Consider the following 19,242-nt stretch of genomic DNA (forward strand, 5'->3'; position numbering starts at 1 on the left):
ATACAGTTCCTTGTACACCACGGTAGGGATTTACAGTTTTTAGCTAAGAATAATGAAGAGCTCTCACAATGAACTAGTCAATCATCTGAGAAAACAGGAGTAGCTGGTGTCAAGTATTTAGCATGCTTTTAATTGTTACAACATCCATGCATGGTAGGTGTGGTGGTTTTAAAACTTGATTGCAAATTGACACTCCTTTCATTTAGAAGTAGGATCTATGTCCCCTCCCCTTCATCTGGGTGCATTTGTGATGGCTTTGACAAATAGAATGCAAAGGAAGTGATACTATGTGATTTCTAAGAAGTTGCTAGATCATAGAAAGTCATGTAACTTCAGTGTGTTAACTGGAACTCTAACTCTTTGGGTCCTGAGCCACCACCCTGAGGATGCCATGCTAGAGAGGACACTAGTCATTGTTTCGGATGAACTCAGCCTTTAGTCACCCCAGCCTAGGCCTTTATGAGTGAAGAAACCTCTACGCTATTCCAACCCCCCATCATTTGGGTTCTCCCATTTGAGGCCCCAGACTTCGTGCAGCAGAGACAAGCCATAAGTCTTATGTCCTGTCTGAACTCCTGGCCTAAGAATCTGTGAGCATAATAAAATGGTGGTTTTGTTATGCCACAAAGTATTAATGTGGCTTCTTTTTTTTTTTTTAAGATTTTATTTATTTATTTATTTGAGAGAGAGAGAAACAGCATGAGAGGGGATAGGGTCAGAGGCAGGGAGCTGAGCAGGGAGCCCAATGTGGGACTCGATCCCAGGACTCCGGGATCATGACCTGAGCCGAAGGCAGTCACTTAACCAACTGAGCCACCCAGGCGCCCTTAATGTGGTTTCTTATGCAGAAATAGACAGCTGAAAGAGTAAGTACTATTATCACTATCTCATTTTACAGATGAGGAAACTGAGTTTCAAAAAGATGAAGTAACTTGATCCAGGTCCCACAGGTAGTCAGTGGCAGAGCCAAGATCTGAACTGAGGTCTGGCTAATTGTAGAGCTTGCTCTCTTCCAATTATTCTAGACGGCTCTGACTGAGTCAGGCTCCTTGACAAAATCTCCCAAATCCCGCATTACTGTTCTTCAACCTGGACACCCTCCTTGGCCAATCTACATTTCAATGACTAAGATATGGTTAGAGAAGCGGCCTTTATGAAACATTAGATTCACATCCTTTTCAGATAATTGAAAGACATTCACTCTGCAATCAGTTCTTTCCTGATTTTATTTTCTCCTCTGCACTTCCAGGCAGGAGCCAGATACTTCTGCCAAGCCTGACGGATCTGTTCCTCCTCTCCCCACGCTGCCCACAGTGCACATACCCACTGGCCTCCATTAAATCCCAATCAGGCTTGGAGATAGCTGATTCAGCCCCCTCCCTTGCCTCCCAGGAAGAGTTAGGGATGAGCAAATCACTTATTGGAGTAATTCTGGGAGCTGAGGCAGAGCCATGGCTGGAAGCCACCCGCTAACTAGAAACCCAGGACATCAATCAACCAAACTGATTTTTCCGCTGCTGCAGCCATTTAAACAGTTATCTTTGCTCAGGGCTTTGTCCAAAGTTACTCAGCCAGTGGGTTCCTGGGTGATAAGTCACCACAACCTCACTCCACTGTCTCTGTGTCCTGGGGCTGCCTCTTTACTCACTTCTCAAGAGGGGTTGAAGTTCATTTGTTGCACTCTAAAAAGAAAAGAGCCTGTACTTCTTGTGCACACATTCTGGTTATAGCAGGAAGATGAAAAGGGAGCCCAAGGTCTGTTGGGATAACAATATACTTCTCATTTGACGCCCTGCAGAGGCTGGGGGAAGAGGTTTTAAATTCATTTTATACCGCCCCCTGCTGGTCCACTTGTTCAACTGCAATGGGTGCATGATTCAACTGGGGGAGGGCGGTGGCTGGGAGTGGGGGTGCTTATAAACCAGGTGCAGGGGGGAGGGGAGCCTTTAGCCATACCAACCTCCTCTCCTCACTTTACATATGGGGAAATTGATGCCAGAAAGAAAAATGTGATATACTAAGGTTGTGATTTATTTAAAGTCATGTTAAGGTTAGAACTAGTCTTTCCATGGTTGGTACTTTTTCTAGGTTCTATGAGTGCCCAGCACATAGTAAGTGTCTCTGATTGGCATTATAGCATGAAATCAGAAGGTCCTGGGTTTCCAATCCAAGCTCTGCCCCTTAACAGCTGTCATGAGAAGACAGTTCTCTGAGCCTCGGATTTCTCATCTATAAACTAAGGATAAAAAGACAAGGTATAGGATAGGGTTTCGTAAGAGTTCCTGTGTCTGCACATCTATTGAAAAACTGCTAAGTGTCTACTATGTGCCAGGCACTGTGCTGAGTACTTGGAATATAACAACGCATAGGATGGCGCATTACCTGTTCTCCTCGAGGGTGGCAGTCTAGTGAGAAACTTAGATGACATGTGCCAACACACAGGCAGAAATTCAACAATCGTTGAAAAATAAAACATTTGCCCTTTGATTCTCCAACTTTTCAAGTATCTGGAGGCTCAGGGCCTTGTCCCAGCTGTATCAGTCTAGGAATGTTGATGACTTGAAGGGATTAAGTTATTTGAAGGTCAAGACCACGTAAATCTTTGTATTCTCCAGTGTGCCTGGCCGCAGGATGTGCTCAGTAAATATTTGTTTGGCTGCATAGATGCCCCAAGTTCTGGCTCCCTCTGCCTTCCCGGCTGCCAGCCGATTGCTGTCCGTGGTGCTGAAAAGCAAATTCCTGCTAGTAGGCATGAGGCAGCGCAGGTGCTGAGGCAGAAAATGGAGCCCAGGGGAAGTGAATAGAGAGGGGGAAGAATGAGCCAACTTCTCACTGGCTATTAGTGACATCTTAATTTTGCCATATCTTGGAATCCAAAGCTGGTATTTCTTTTTCCAGCTGTCCCCATTTGGCATTTCTCGCTAGCTGGGAACATTAGGTAGACAGGTATTTTTTTTTTTTTTTTTGATAACCACACAGGGTAATACCTGGGAGCCCACAGCCCCATAAAGCACTGTTTGAAAATGTTCTTGAAAACTGGTGGTCCTTTTCCCAGTCTCTTCCTGGGCAAGGAAAAGGCAGCAGTCACAGATGCCCCCCACTCCCGGTTGATTTCACCCATGTCTGTCACCCAGGAATGCGGGAAGCTCTGAGTCAGAACTGGCCATAGGGAAACCAGAGAGAGGCAAGGCCTGAGATTAATAGTCTGGAGCTGGATGAGTGTTCCGATTAGCCAAGGATTCATTTTGACCAGTATTTTATGTGATAATATGTTCATCATTCATTCAGTCTATAAATATTTATTGTGTGCCTACCGTGGCCTGGCATTGTTATAGGAGCTCCAGATAGAGTCAAGTACAAGAAAGTCAAGGCCCTGGCTTCCTGGAACTTACATTTCAGTGGGGGAGATAAACAATAAACAACTATACAAATGAATGTATTGTATAATTCCAGTCAAGAGGAAGGATAATGAAAAGGAACACTCTTTTAGGTAAGACGATCATGGGAGGCCTCTTTGAGGAGGTGAAATCTGAGCATAGATGTAAATTGATTGAAAGAATAAGACATGTAAATATTAGGGAAGGGCAGTGTTCCAGGCAGAGGAAACAACTAGAGCAAAAGTCTTGAGTGGGAAGAAGATGTTCAAGGAAGAGCAAAGAGGTCAATGTGAGCAGAGCAGATTTATCAAAGGGGACGTTAGAAAGCATTGGATAAATACACAGAAACTGGATCCCATGTTTCGAGGAGGGAAAGCAAGATGCTCAGAATAGAAGAAACATTTACAGAATGACAGTTGTAGCAGCACTTTCCATGGATAAACCACAACACTCTGGATGCCACTAGAGATATAAGGATAATTAGAGCTCCTGCCTATATAGATCTCACCATGTCTAATGATCTAATAAATGGAGGCCAGAGGGAGTTAGCAACGTACTATTTAGTCAGCCAACATTTTTTGAGTACCTGCTATGTATCCAAAGACCACTGTCTAATGCAAGTCTCAGGTCTAGGAACTGGGGAAAAGAGGGAATGAATCACTGGATGGAACCAGAATATCCAAAGGCAGGTAAGAAGCTCCAGATAGCAGAAGGCTGAGGTAAAGCCACTTCTCTCTGATACTTACCTATTCTCCAATAGGGCCTCTTGAGAGATAGGAATAACAGTGGTCTAGAGTAGGTTATGCCTTAGAAACAGATGCTTTAGAAGCCCCCACCACTGAGGTTCAGTCCAAGTAAAGCAGCATGGGCTACTTCTTGCCAGACAGCATAGGGAAAGCAGCTCACATTTCAGACATCTTTGCTAAGAATTTCACTTAGTCTTCACATTGGTTCCATGAGGTGATTGGAGTTTCCTTATCACCCCCATCAGGAGACTCCCAAGTCCCTGAAATAAATCCTGCCAAACAAGAAGAGTCCGTCCTTCACTGGTCTTAGATTGCAAAGGAATTTTATACATCCTCCCTTGTAGCTGCGGGATCCTCAGCAACTCTGAGATATTGGCAGAGTAACATCTATTCTTTTGACAAATGAGAAACTGAAGCTTGGAAAAGTTAAGTGACTTCCCCAGGGTCACAGAATGCTTAAAGAGATGAAATAGGACTCAGTCCTGAATCTGCCTGACCCCAAAGCCATTTTCAGTCCTAATCTGTTCTTGGATCTCAACCATGGAGCTTGTGTTTGGCTTTTTTGAAAAATGACCAATCCCCTGGATATTTAGAACCAACTTTGATAATGGTAAGCCCCTGACATCTCGACCCCTTCTATGGGGCACAGTCTCATTCTTAATCTTTCTTAATCCTCCCAGCAATGTTGGAAGGTAGCAGTGGTGAGAATGATAATAGTTAGTATTCATTGAGCACTAAGTATGTAGTAGGCACTTTCCTAAGCATTTTACATATACTAATTTCATATTTGCAACAAACGTATGAAGTAAGTGCCATTTTATTCCCATTTCATAGATAAGAAAATTGAAACCCAGAGATAGATTAAATAACTTGCCAAAAATCACACAGCTGGTCAGGGGCAGAGCCAGGTAGTATGGCTCTGGAGCCCTTGCTCTCAATCATTGTACTCTGTTGATAAAACAACCATTACTCAGAGAGGTAAGCAACTTGCCCAGTTATATATAGTCCAGAAATGATGGCTCAACTCAAGCCCAGGATCAAACTCCAGAATATTTCCACTGCTCCACACTGCTTTTCTCAGTGGTAAAGCAGAAGAAAGGAGAGAGCCTGTTCTTTGACACCTTCATGGAGCACAGAGTGATTTAATGCTGCCAAGGAGTCCCATGGGGATTTTATTTAAATGATGATCTGCATTGTGCAGTTGTCTGATATTCCCTCCCACTTACTTTTCTCAAATGTGGAAACCATGTCTCTCTGTGCACCCTTCCCAGCACATAAATGCTTCACTGGGGAAGCTGAACCTTTATGTGGGGATTTGGGGTGTTCAGAATGTTTCCTCCTTAAGTGTTATTATTCCAGGGACCTGTAAGGATGACTCAGAGTGGGAGAAGCTATAATGGAAAATTAATTGCTTTATCAGAGATGGGACCCAGGCTGCATACTCAGAATTAGACTGATAAAGTCCTTTCAACGAGGGCCAGGAGGAGTCCTGAGTGGTCACCAACCAGTTAATTATTCAAAGGAAGTCGAGAAACAAGGCTCCCCATCTTCCATTTCTTTTTTTTTTTTTAAGATTTTATTTATTTATTTGAGAGAGAGAGAATGAGAGACAGAGAGCACGAGAGGGAAGAGGGCAGAGGGAGAAGCAGACCCCCTGCTGAGCAGGGATTCCCGACATGGGACTTGATCCCGGGACTCCAGGATCATGACCTGAGCCGAAGGCAGTCGCTTAACCAACTGAGCCACCCAGGCGCCCCCCCCCCATCTTCCATTTCTTGCAACTTTTAATATCCCTGATGTGTCCCACAACTGTGAGAGTGTGCAGTGTGCCTGTTGGAAGGTATGTTTGCCTGTGGTTGCTGTGGGTGTTTTGGGGTGTGGTTGTGTTTCTGTGAGTTTGTGTGAGTCCGAAGTGGTGGTGAGGGTCTGTGTATGTGATTTTGTTTGTGTGTGTCTTCTTAACCATGTGTATGCATCAGTGTGTGTTTGGTATGCATCTGTGGGTGTGGGCCTGAGGGTACTTGTGGGTCTCTGGCCATAAGTGTCTGAGGACCTCCAGGAGGGGATATTTGGTTAGAAATTGACATGTAGGCAGGCCAGGATGGGGGAAGCACTTAGAGAGCAGGTGTTTTGATGCTGCTGTGATGTAGGAGAAGAGAAGGAAATAGATGATAGTTTTCAAGTATTTTTTTCTCCTGAACTGGGGAAGATGAGCTACTATTAATAATAATAGCAGTTCATAAATTAACAATAATATTGTAGAACTAGTCATATGAGCTCCATTTAGAGAGTACCCACTGTATGCTTTTTAGTATACATTAGTTGCGTTCTCATCGCTACTCTGTGCTACCATTACGTCCATTTCATAGAGGAGGCGACTGGAGCTCAGAGAGGTAAAGTAACTTTCCCAAGGTCACACAGCTAGGAGGACTGGGGCCAGGAAGAGAACTCAGGTCTGTCTGACTCCGGGGCCTGAGCTTTTCCCACCATGTCAGACGGCCATCCTTGGCCTGCACCAGCCACCACCTCCAGCTCCAACCAAGCCCCAGCCCTGGCAGGATGAGCCCCAGGATAGGAAGGAGAGGGGCTGAGGCTGGCTGGCAGAACAGGTGTGATAACAACAGGAATAACCAAGTTCCAGGCCCCACTGGCCGTGCGGTGGCTGGTAGCTCAGACAGGACTACCTCTTCTCCGGACCTTACTTCCCTCATCACTAAAATGACAATTTGGATTCGTCTGGTTTGATAGGTTTTTCCCGCTCAGACTATGTGGGCCATAGGGCTGGGGCTCTAAGGGGACTCCCATATTACCAGTCTAGTCCTCCAGCAGATGCGCACCCCCCCACCCCCCGCCAACAGCACCTTTTTAAAATCCCCCAATTTGCTACATTAAATCTCTGTTGATGAAAGCTTGGGATAGTTTCTTTGATCTGCACTGAACCTGGACCGATTAGCATGGCGTACTCCTACTTGGTCTTTAAAACCTAGCCTCAGCCTTCAGCTCTCGGATGACTACCTTTACCAGCTAGGCTGACTGAGGTACCTCTCCTCTGTGATTCTACAGTCACCCCCATCTCAGACTCTTCCACATGGTACTGAAATTAACTGTTTCCTTTCTATCATCCCCACCCACTGTGATCCCCAGATGGCAGGGGCTGAGTCTTCTCAGCTGTACCCCTAGGTGTTTAGCAGAGAACCAGGCCTATGGCAGGTACTCTGTGAGCATTTTGTGGAATGAATACAGAAAAGGTAGCAACTTGCCAGTTTAATAGGATTTAGGCGAAACTGTGAGATTCACAGACTGAGAATAAAGCAATTTAATCTCCCCCTTTGGCAAAAAGAAACTCACTTCTCATTAAGAGCTATTATTAGGGGTGATGGAGCTCATGGAGCTTATGGGATGATGAGGAGAAGCTCTTGTGTCAAGGCTCCCATTTCAGATCAAATATACAGAATCCCTTGGTAGATCTGTCCTCCTACTGGTGCCCAGGCTGCTCCCGAGGAATATAAGAACTGGAGGCTTTTGAGAGGCAGCATGCTGAGTGCAGTGCCCTGGCTTTCCAGACAGACAGATGGGTTTATATCCCAGCTCTACTACTACTTACTGGCTGTGCAAACTTAGGCAAGTGACTGCACTCCTCTGAGCTCATCTGTAAAGGGGACCTAATGGTTTCTACATCATCGAGTGGTTGTGAGGGGCACTGTGGTAGTTTAGGAGACATGCCTAACACCTGGTGGAAACTGGATATATGGTGGCTGTGATAAGATTTGGGTGATTGGAGATGGAAGGTTTGTCTCTTCTTCATTTGGGCAAAACCATTTCCCACCATTTAACTCTTGTTTGACTGGTGGCAGAAGTCAGGACAGGCTCCGGGTGTGGGAAGTTCTCTCCAATTCCAGTTCATCAAATCCACTGTTGGCATTGGCCTGCGTCTCTTGGCTAGGAGAAGAACAACTGCTTTCTCCTCCATTGTTACCCAAGAGCTCTCCTCAACTAGGAAAATAGACACCTTCTTCCATCTGTCCTGCCCCTCCATTTTTAACCATTTAAAAGTGTGCAGCTCAGCGGTCTTAAGGATATTCATTATGTTGTGCATCCATCACTGCTGCCTATTTCCAGAATGTTTTCATCACCCTAAACAAAAACTCTGTGCCCTTTAAGCAATAACGTGCCCCTTGGTGATCTGTTTCCCTTTCTGTCTCTGCTAGTTCGCCTGCTCCAGGTGCCTCACAGAAGCAGTAAATTGGGGATGGGTCAGCGGAGAGCGGGTCCTGCACGTAAGGAAAGTGGAGCTTCTTCCAAGCTGAAGAAAACCACTGGAGTGTTTTAAACAAGGGTGTACCACAATCAGAGGTACATTTTTATTTTTATTATTTTTTAATTTTTTAAAAGGTTTTATCTATTTGAGAGAAAGCACACACACACACACAAATGGGGACAGAGGGAGAAGGAGAAGCAGACTCCCTGCTGAGCAGGGAGCCCAACATGGGGCTCAATCCAAGGACTCCAAGATCATGACCTGAGCCAAAGACAGATGCTTAACGGACTGAGTCACCCAGGTGCCCCTGTAGGTACATTTTTAAAACAATCTCTCTGGCTGCGGATGAGACAACTTGACAAGGGGAGTCAAGCATGAGTCCTCTGGGGGATAACATCCTCCTCTACTCTCCTTGCCTCTCCGTCTTCGCCTGAGCTGTTCCCTCTGCCTGGACGTCCTCTCCTCCCCTTTGCCTGGACAACTCCTACTCCTGATCATTTCTCACTTAGCTCTCCTGTCCTCCAGGAAACCTTCCCCTCCTCCCTTCCTCCCCCCACCCCACCCCTGGCTGGGCTGGGAGCCCCTCTTCCGTGTCCCCATGGAACTCCAGGTCCCCTCCCAGCCGGGTCCTCATCACACTGCTGGGCACTTCCTGCCCCTCCATCGCCCCCCACCCTGGACCATGAGGCCAAAGAGACACAGTTGGGTGTGGCATACTTCCTCTCAGGGCCAAGCACAGAATGGTACACGGTGACATTTCGATACGAAAGTAGGAGAGACAGGAAGGGGGAGAGGGGGAGACAGAGACGGAGAGATTGAGCAGGGGGACCCTTCTGACTTCCTGGTCCCCGATTCCGTGGCAGCCCGGCGCAGACAGGACTCCAGCAGCGCATGCGTGCGGCGGCACGAGAGCAGCCAGGGGACCGGAAGCCAGCTGGAGACAGGCACCGAATCCCACCCAAGTGCTCCGGAGTGATCCAGGTCAGCTGCCCCTACGTTCCCAGTGCAACAGGTGAAGAGAGAAAATACACAGGGCTTTGAGATGAGACACAAGCAGGGCGGAGAGACGCTGGGAGGCAGTAGGACCCGTGCCTGGGGCACACACCCGGGACCCAGCGGCCTGGTTTCAGGCTGTGCTCTGCCACGTGCCCTCCCGCAAGGCTCCGTGCCAACGGCGTACCCTCTCGCAGCCTCTGTTCCCGATCTGTAAAGTGGGGGTACGGCGTGCAGCTGATTGCAGGGGTATTGGGAAAATCGGGCGTGGCGCTAACTGAACGGTTCGCCCCAGGGCCTGGCACGGGGGGAAGGCCTTAAGAAAATGCTGGCTCTCCTTGCTAGTCCTCTGCCAAGTTCTTCCTTGTTCCTTCCTAACAGAATGATTCAAGGGCTGGTTGTTGCAAATATTTTCTTCTCTCCAGTGTTTGCTTTTGGCCCACTTCGAGATCCGAATTAGAGCCTCGTCATGCAGGGAAGCGAGTATGACAGAGCTTTGGAATTAGTCCCCACGTCTGCATGGAGTAGTGTTGCCCGCCTCTCTTCAGATGACTCAGGAGCCCGGAGAGGCGAGGGACCCATCAGCTGCCACGCAGTGAATAAGTAGGAACATCGGGGTTTGAGCCCAAGCCAGCCTGCGATTCCATGGGTCCCCAACCCACGTGCCACTGCCCATGGGGCTGGGGCGTGATCCCGAGCCTCACTGAGCCTGGGAGAGGGGTGAGCTTTACAACAAGCTTCTCTAGGACTGTGGGAGAAAGCTGTTCCTGGCCTTGTCCTGCGCATGCGCGGAAAGGACGCCGCAGAAGGAAAGGAAAAGCAGATGAATAAACTGTTTGTTTTCGAGGCTCGCAATAGGCTCCAGGGGTGAAGGATGCCAAACCCTGATGGTGTGAATCGGGATTATCCGCAGTGTCTCTGCCCTGGCTGTCCTTACTTACTCCTCTTTATGATGAACAATGGTCAAGAGAGGCCCCTACTCCTCTATTCGGGTGCCGGTTGACTCCCAGGAATGGGAGCTGTTGTACCCCATCTCTTAGAGCCTTTGTCTATCCCAAGGTTATTACCAAGAGCTTACAGAGGTAGAGGTGGGGAGGCTGAGCACGATGTGAAGAATAAGGAGGCTGGAGAGAGACTGGGGATGAAGTTGGGCTTAGGGAAGAAGAAGCAGCTGCAGCCCCAGGCTCCTAGATTCCCGGGGTGGCAGTGAGTCGACTCCACCCAAGTCCTCTGGGTCCCCTGGCCGGAAGCCAGCCTGATGTGTGGCCAGGCACTCACTGAGCCTGGGCTTTGGCCATCGGACGCTGGGGACGGGGGCTTCCACACTGACATCCGAAGTCCTTTGCACCTGCCTATCGGACCCCACATGCTGCCTGAGAACACGGACAAGGAGGAGAAGAAAGGCAAATTCGGATCCCGAAGAGTCCTCTCTGAAAGGGAGGAGGTAGATGTCATCTCCAGGCTGGAGGGGAGTGGTGGGGGGAGCTGAGCTTTGGGGCCCAAAGGACTGGGCTCAACTTCTCCTCCCTCCCTGTGTGGCTGGGGCGTCCATGCACACGTCTGCTGGTTGTGACGATACAGCGCAACATGAGGAAGTGTGTGGAACATAGTAGGTGCCCAGCGGACGGCTCCTTCCATCTTCCTCCTTGTAATGAATCAGGTGCAGGGAGAGGACCAGCGCCTGGAGAACGGAGAATGCTGGTGCGTCAGAGCGGGAATGATGGCATTAATCACAAGGATAGATGGCGATGGAGCACTCATTAAGTGTTGGCTGCATTAAGTGATGCTGCCCACACCCTCTGTTTCACCCCCCACAAGAGCCCAACGAACTAGAGACCGTTATCCCCATTTTACAGATAAGGGAACTGAAACTGAAGTTGGAAACTTGTCTAAGGTCTCTCCACCTGTGAGCTGGCAGAGCCAGGAAGCAAACCCACGTCTCCAATATTCTGAGCCACAGCCCTGTCCTACCTTGGACGGGGCGGGGGGGGAAGAGGGGGTGGAGAGAGACAGCCCCAGAGAGGGCAGCCCTGGGCCCCCACCCCTCAGCGTTGGCAGATTGGAGCCTTCGCACCCAGGAGGGCTGAGGGAGTGAGCGGGGGACTCTGGAGTCAGACAAGCCTGTGTCTGTTCCTAGCTAGCTCGATGACTTAACTGGCTGGCTGTCTCTGGGGACGTTTCTTCGCTCTGAAACCTCTTTTTCCTCACCTGCAAGATGGGGATAATATTCACTACCTGGCCAGGTGGTGAGGATTCAACCCGATGGCTTTGACTGAGCGCCTGGCCCAGCATCGGTGCCCAGGGAATGGGCAGCCCCTGCCAGGCTTCTGAAACAGACGTGCCTCCCCCCCCCCCCCAACCGCCTGTCTGCTGTTGACTGAGAGGAGAAGCATGTTCTTTTCCAAACTCAGAGACCTCCCCCCACCTTCAAGTTGCTGCTGGCATGGGCCGAGGGCTCCCAGGAAGTAGGGATGCCCCCCCACCCAGGATGCAGGCAAAGGCACATCGGAGCCCATGTTTTGAGGGGGATTTCATGGTATTCATTTTGTGTTGCCACCAGAGAAAAGTAAACTGCAGCTCCTGGCTGCCGGGGAAGGGCTGAGCTCCTGCCAGGGCTGGTTGTGCCTGGCACCAGCCCAGGCATGTCCCAGAGTCGGCAGTGGGTGCAGGCAAGTGTGCACACAGAAGTGTTCCGGCACACGCGTGAGCAGCCGCACACGGAGCCGCCACATCACACGGCACCGACTCCGGCTGCCATCCTTCTCGTCGCTTCCCTCATCGGGGGGCTCTCTGCTTCTTCCGCTGTCTCTAGATCCCTGTAGGCTCAGAGCCTGTCCTCTTTCCCAGTTTTCCTTCTCTCTCTTCCTCTGACTCCCTGCGTCTCCCCCGTCTCTCTGGGTGGCCCCATCTCTGGCACTCCGCGTCTCTCCGTCTTTCCAACTCTTTCTCGTCTGTGTCACACACTATCTCTCTGACAGTGTCTCCTTCTCTTTCCGATTCTCTGAATCTTCTGTTTCGCTGCTTCTCTCTCTGTGTCCCCATCTGTCTCCAGATCTGTCTGACTCCCTCTGTCTGTCTCCAGATCTGTCTGACTCTCTCTCTCTCTGTGTCTCCATCTGTCTCTGTATCTCTCTGTCTGCCCATCTCTTTCTTTCTGTGTCTCTTTTTCCAACTCTTTCTGTCTCTGTCCTTCCCTACCTCTCTCTCTCTTTTTTCTGTGACACTCTCCTGGAAACGCATCAAAGACTGAAGTGGCCGGATTTCAAGTGACAAACAGCACTACACCCAGGATCCAGCCCCCTCCCTGCACGGCTGCCTTCCTCCTCCACATCCCCTGTCACGAAGAGAAGCCTATTGTGTGGGGCCCAGGGAGTTGGAGTTGAAGGGCCCGGGGGTCTGCTCCTTTGACTGCTCTGAGCTGCTTCCCCATTGGCTCCCAGCAGCCGGTGCTCAGCAAGGGCTGAGCGACTCGGGGAGGCTCTAGTCCATAAAAGGGGGGGGCGAGGCACCAGAACTGCCATTCTGAGGGGCTTTGGTGATGCTCACAGCCGCCTCGTTGGCACCTCCTTCCGAGCCAGAGTCAGGGAGACCCCTGCCTGAGTCCTGACCCAGCCACCTGCCACCACCCTCCAATCTGCTCAGCCAGAAGCTGCCCAGGGACAAAGAAGAGCACAGGTAATATCCGGAGGGGCACGGGAATCTCTCTTTTGATTATATCTGTTTTTCCTGGTCCTCTGGACCCGGAGGTGGTAGGAGCTCGGGGTGGGGGATTTCAGGTCTGGGTCTGATAATCCAGCAGATAGAGTCACAGTTATGAAGCTAGTTTACAAACGCCAGATCCGTCTGTGTGAGATGGACAGTTCTTCGGAATCCCCCCTCAGTGCAGCCCCGGCTTAAATAGGTGGAAGGGTTCTTCTCCCCCAAGAGGACCACCCCTTGGTTTTAGCTCCAGGGTCTTCTTCTTCCCCAGCAGTCGGCACACACGGTTCCCATGTGAAGATGGGATACCTTGGGTGGAAGAAGTGAGTTGAGCCACCCAGGGCGGTTTTAAAGGTCGGTGATTCTCACTGGACTTAGACAACAAGGTCTGGGGGAACATTAATGAGATTCGGGGCTCTGGCATTTACCAGGTATCATGTACATCAATGTACAACCAAGTTCAGCCTTCTCATTCTTTTTTGGATCGTGTTTAATTGCTGACAGGGTGCTGGCTTGAGTGGTTTCCTTTGACATAATTTACACAGAAATGAAGTTTGGGGCTATTTTGGTGGGAGGGAATGGGGAAAGGGAGTGACATGCGGAGAGACTCAGGCTTAGCAGGATTTTTCTTGTCGATTTTACTTTGAAAGGACTTGTTGCTTTCATGTAAATTATAGCCAAGTTGGGCAGGGAAGAAGCAGCTCAGATGGGAAAATGATTTGCTCCCTGGTAAAGATATCCTTGTTCAAGGCAAGTATTATAGAATCCCAAAGTTTGACTCCAGCAAAAAAGCTGGTGAGTTTCAGAGAAAAGGGGAAAAAAAAAAAAAAAAAAGGCGGTGGGGGGGTGGGAGTCTGGTGACGACACGGAGGTTGAATAGTAAATTCTGTGACCTCGTACTTTTTTCCTGGGTATCTTTTATCTAGAATCTCTCCAAGCTTTACAAACATTCCTTAATTAAGCCTCCAACCTTCCCAGGGGAAACAAGCTCTTCAGGTTATTGGATCTGATTTCAATTCCCTTCCCACAGACTGAAAGTCTTCATTACCATCTTTCTTCCAAGGGTTGATAAAATATACAAGTCTTTCTAATTTGACAGGCGTTCCAGTCAAGATCCATGGCAAATGTTTCAGAATGCCAACCCCTGGCCTCCCCCTCCCACCGCCACAATCTCCCTCTCTTTTCCCCCTTTCTTCCTCCCCTCAATCCCACTCCACCTTGCCTTTTGTTCTATTTTTGCAGGTCATTTATCTCCAGGCACTGAGATCTGCGTGGGGGAGCTGTTGCAGCAGCCCAAGGGTGAGCTGCGCTGCCTGGGGGAGGTTTGCGTTTGCTGACGGGATCTCAAGCCCACTGCTTTGCTCCAGATGAGCTAGAGGTGTGATGGGTGGCAGGCAAATCTTGTGTCCCTGCTTGCAGCTGGGAGTGAGATGTCGCCGTGCTTCCCAAGGAACCCAGCATGTTTTAGCAGAGCAGGCAAAGGGACTGGCTCGGGAGCTATTTGAGAAATTTGCCATCATCATAAAGCAAACGGACGGGGATTCGGGTCTTGAGACAACTCCTGGGAGCCAGGAATGGTCCGTATATTGTCTAAATGTGTGTCTCACAATCACCCAGATCTGGGCTCAAATCCCAGGTCTCACCACTCATTTGCTGTGTGATTTGGGGACAGTAGCCGAGTGTTCATATCCTCATCCACGCAGTACAGGTAATAGTATTCACCTCCAAAGGTTATTGTGAGACTCCCATGGGATACTGTAATTTGCCTGGCATTCAGTAGGTACTCAATAAATGCTAGAGTACCTGCTCAAGTTCTCACTGTCCAGAGCAGCAGAGTTGGACCGCTTCCCCCTCAGTCTTCATCACCCCCACACCATCGAGCCGTGCCCTACGTCCGGGAAATACATCTGGTATTTCAGTTTGTGGGGCCGGCACTCCCCTCCCCTCCCAATCCTGTCCTCTCCACACCAAGAGAAGACCATTTCTTCATCTATTGCCTCGGGATCAGGAAGTCTCTTCCTGATCGATCCTCCCTAGCCCCCCTACCGCTGCCTACCTCCTTGGGCCATTCTTGTACAATTTTTGTATTTATTAGGTGTCTTCCATCATTCTAAGTGGGATCAATAGTTGGTTTGATTTCAACGCGTGTCTGAGAAGGTGCAGTTGGCTAGCTGATTTCTCTCACCGTTTTCGCTCATCTCAGCCCATAAATGTTGGTTAATCTCACTGCGACGGACAAAGGGCTAAAATGATTTCACTGAGACAGGGCTGGCCATTGTGGAGGGCAGTAAATATTTCTGGAGACACTCAGTAAGCCCAGGATCAGGCCCTGGAGATGGAGCGGGGTCCTGGGTCCTTTGATGTTGGGCCTCATTAATCCCTCCCTCCCAGCCCAGGTCCAGATTGATGCTTCTGGCAGGAGGGTAAATGGCCCAGATCCACAAGGCACAGCCTTGGGCTCAGGAGGCTTCTCCCTGAGGCCATCCAGCTGTCCCCCTGGTCAGAGTGGGAGGCTCCAGGCCTGTTCACCATATTTGTCCGCCGTCATTTGGCTCTTTGACCTGTTATCGGACAGTTAGTTTAAGCTGAGAAGGGTTTAGTGAGCAGTTATTATGCGGTTGGCTCCCTGGTCCACTGGCAGGAGGAGGAACTGGTGTTTGTGATTACACAGTGGGTCAATGTGCTGAATCCAAGTCTACTTCCTGCCCTGCCTTGCCCGGCTCTGGTTCTGTTCCCTCCCCTCCTCCTCTTTCCCCTCCCCCGCTCCTCTGTTCCTCCTGTACCTTCTCCCTCTGGTCCCACACCTCTCCCTCTCTGTTCTGCGCCATCTCTCTGCTTCTCTGGTGTCTTTATCTCTTTCTCTGTGCACAAGGGTCTCTGCTACTCTTTGGCACACGTGCCTCTCTCTGTCTCTGTCTTCCTCTCTGTCTCTGTCTCTTTTTCTGCATCTCTATCCCCCTCTCTCTCTGACCCATCTTCCTTTGCCTTTCTCCCCATCCCTTAATTGCGTCAAATAACAAAGGGTGGGGGTTTCATGTGACTCCTGCTCTTAAGACTCATTCTTTTAAAAACAAAGTGAATAACCCCCATGATCACGGAGTGCAGGGCCCTGTTTCACTCTGGTCCTCGAACAGCAAATGGCCCAGGAGAGAGGGCTGGCCCTGTGCGTGGGCCCCCATCCCACATGTTCTGTGCTTTGTTTGATTCTTGCCAGACTACACGGTGGGTTCACTTTCCATCCAGGATCCGAGCCCCCCCAACCCCCCCAGGTGATAATCCATTCTTTGTTAATGACCCTAAAGGCCTCACAGGAACATCTTCCTCCACTTTTCAGGATCTCCCTTTGCCAGCCCCTGAAGACCCTCAAAGGTGAACTTTATATGTTTTCAGGTGGGGGTGGGGGTGGTGGTAAAACTCCAGAAACAGCCTCATCTCCAGGAACATGAGAATTTGGTGGGAGGGCATTTAACGGGACCCCATGCCTCAGGCACTCTTTGTGGGTGGAGCTGCAGACTGACTTTCAAGCCTGCCTCTGCTATGTCCTTGCCTCTCGGCCTTGACCTGGTGATCTTGCCTCTCTGGGACTCTCTTTCCCCATCTGGAAAATGAGGCTCATCGCGCCAGCCTCCTGGATTCTCCTGAGGGCGAACATGCAGTAATGGAGCTGAAAGCAAGTTTGGCCCTGTAGCTGGGCCAGGCAGGGGTGCTACGGACTCAGAGAGCCCAGGTCAGCCGTGCCTGCCCTTGGTCCCTTGGTGCTCACCCTTCCCGCCTAAGCCTGTGGCTGCCCCCGTAGTGGCCACAGGAGGCCACGGGCCTGGCACGCCCCTCAGCCGCCATGGGGCAGGTGGTTGGAGGGTCACTGAAACGCCATCTCCTCAGTTCGAGTCACCGCCTGGGTGTGGGAGGTCCCAGCTCGGTCTCCACTTCCCTCCTGACTCATGATGTGACCTTAAACAAGTGACTTCATTCCTACCTTTTCCCGTTTCCTCTGCTATCAAATAGGGATAATCATATGCGATAAAGTGCTGGGAGAGATAATTGCAATGTTAAATCAAGCCATTATTATTCCATGCTGGCTTTTTAATCCTCTGAGCCCTTTGACTACAATATAGAAATATCACCGAGGGGAGACGAGAGGGCGGGCAGGCAGTCCCTTCCCTCTCCAGGAACTCTGGGGCCTGGGTGGGAGAGGGGACTTCTGTGTCGCTGGGGCAGCCCTGGCGCAGGGCAGGGGGTGATACAGCTCCTTCACGGACAAGAAGTGAGAAGCCGAGGCTCGGGGAGGGGAGCGACTCCCCTCCGATTTTTCCCAAGAAAGTCAGCTTCAAAACGATGAGAATAATCTGAATTAGAAAAATAGTGATAAGATTAAATGAAAGCAGGGGTCGGCAAACTTGGTCCATGAAAGACCAGCTAGTCGATATTTTGGGGTACCTGGGCTTCCAGTCCCTGTCTCAACCCTCCGCTTACGATAGTAAGCAGATGGGATGGGGAGGGGTGTTGGAGGCGATCTCAGGGTTCTCCAGAGATACAGAAACAATAGGATGTGTGCATAGAGAGAACGAGATTGAGTAGAAAGGGTTGGATCACCTGATCATGGAGGCTGGTGGGTCCAAAATTTCCTTGCCCGTTAGGGGAGAATCACCCCTCCTCCTCACCAGCCCCTGCTTCCCTCCTTGGGCTGTCACAAAGCCCACGAGGCAGTGGCTGAGGAGTCCTTCAGAGACCTGCAAGTAAAGAGAGTTTTTCTTTGGGAGGGGCTGTGGGGAGGGCCCCTGGCCCACCCAGTCCGTGAAGGGGGCCCCTCCTTCCCTGGGGGACAATGCATGCTCTCCACTGGGGTCTGTGCACCTGATGCTGCCCTTCTGCCCCCCAAGTGGGCTTGCTTCCACTTCTCAGCCCATGAGCATCCAAGTGCCGTGTCTTCTTAGCTCTTTCTGGATCGGAGTTGACGAGCTGGCAGGGCTATCTCTGATGTACGACTTCAAGAAAATCCCCCGAGCAAAGGTGAAAGGACCCATCTGGCATGGCACAATAATTGTTTATCCTACAATAGGCAGGAAATAGGATTGCGTGGCGAAAATCTCAGGGCTGATGTGTCATTATTAGAGTCAGCTTTTAACCCAGAGAGATCTGGTCAGAAGCCTAACTCCCATTTACAAGCCAAGTGAACTGGGGCAAGCGACTTCGCCTTCCCCAGCCTCAGTCTTCTCCTCTGTACAAAGGGTATGAAGACATTCACCCCCGGGTTGTGGTGAGGAATTAGAGTCATGTGTGTAAAGTGGGAACGCACAGCCTGGCACCTAGTAGGCTCTTGAGCTGTGGTGGCTGTTATTGGACCAATGCGACCATGCATACGGAGCACGCAGTCCCGCCTGGCACACAGTAGGCCCTCCGCATGTGGCCGTTCATTCATTCAACAACGTGTTTTTTGGAGTTTCAACTGTGTTCCAGGCCTTTGTTATCACTCCTTTTTGCCTTCTTCTTTTTGCACCTCCTATAGCCTAAAAGTTGCATGGAGCCTTCATACTCCACTATTTAAAGCACCTACTATGTGCCAGGTACCTTGCCGGGTGCCCTGTGCATGATCTCTTACTTAATTCCTACACTCACCCCCTGATGCATTATTATTAGCCCTATTATGTAGCCAAGGAGGCGGAGACACAGCAAAGTTAAGTAAATTTCCCAGACTGGGACTAAGGGGTGGGTCGGGATTTGAATCCGCATAACTAAGCACTTGGTGACCCTGCTTCTGGGTCAGGAAGGAATTGGAGGCACCCCTCTCCTTTCTGACCCCACGCTGCTCCTCCAAGTTGTTGGAGTAGGCAATGCAGGGGCCGCAGAGTCAAGTGTCTATCAGATGCTCAGCAGCAGACGTGAGGGAAACCACTGGGTGGGGACAGTGGTGACCAGGCTGCACATGTCCCTTGGGTGACTGTTGCCATATTACAGTGCAGGCCCGATGTCTCCAGAACTTCTGATTTTTTTTTTAAGATAAGCTGCAAATTAAGATTTTGAAATGTAAAAATGTCCCAATTTAAAAATGGTGGCAGCAGAATTAAAAAAAAAATCCCTGTGCAAGTCAGGCGGCCAGTCTGCAGCATCTGGATGTTTGTCTTGTGCAGGGAGAGGGCTGCAGGCTGGGGAGGAGGAAGCCAGAGGCCTC

Source organism: Neomonachus schauinslandi, chromosome 10 (genome assembly GCF_002201575.2).
Source record: "Neomonachus schauinslandi chromosome 10, ASM220157v2, whole genome shotgun sequence".
Lineage (NCBI taxonomy): Eukaryota > Metazoa > Chordata > Mammalia > Carnivora > Phocidae > Neomonachus > Neomonachus schauinslandi.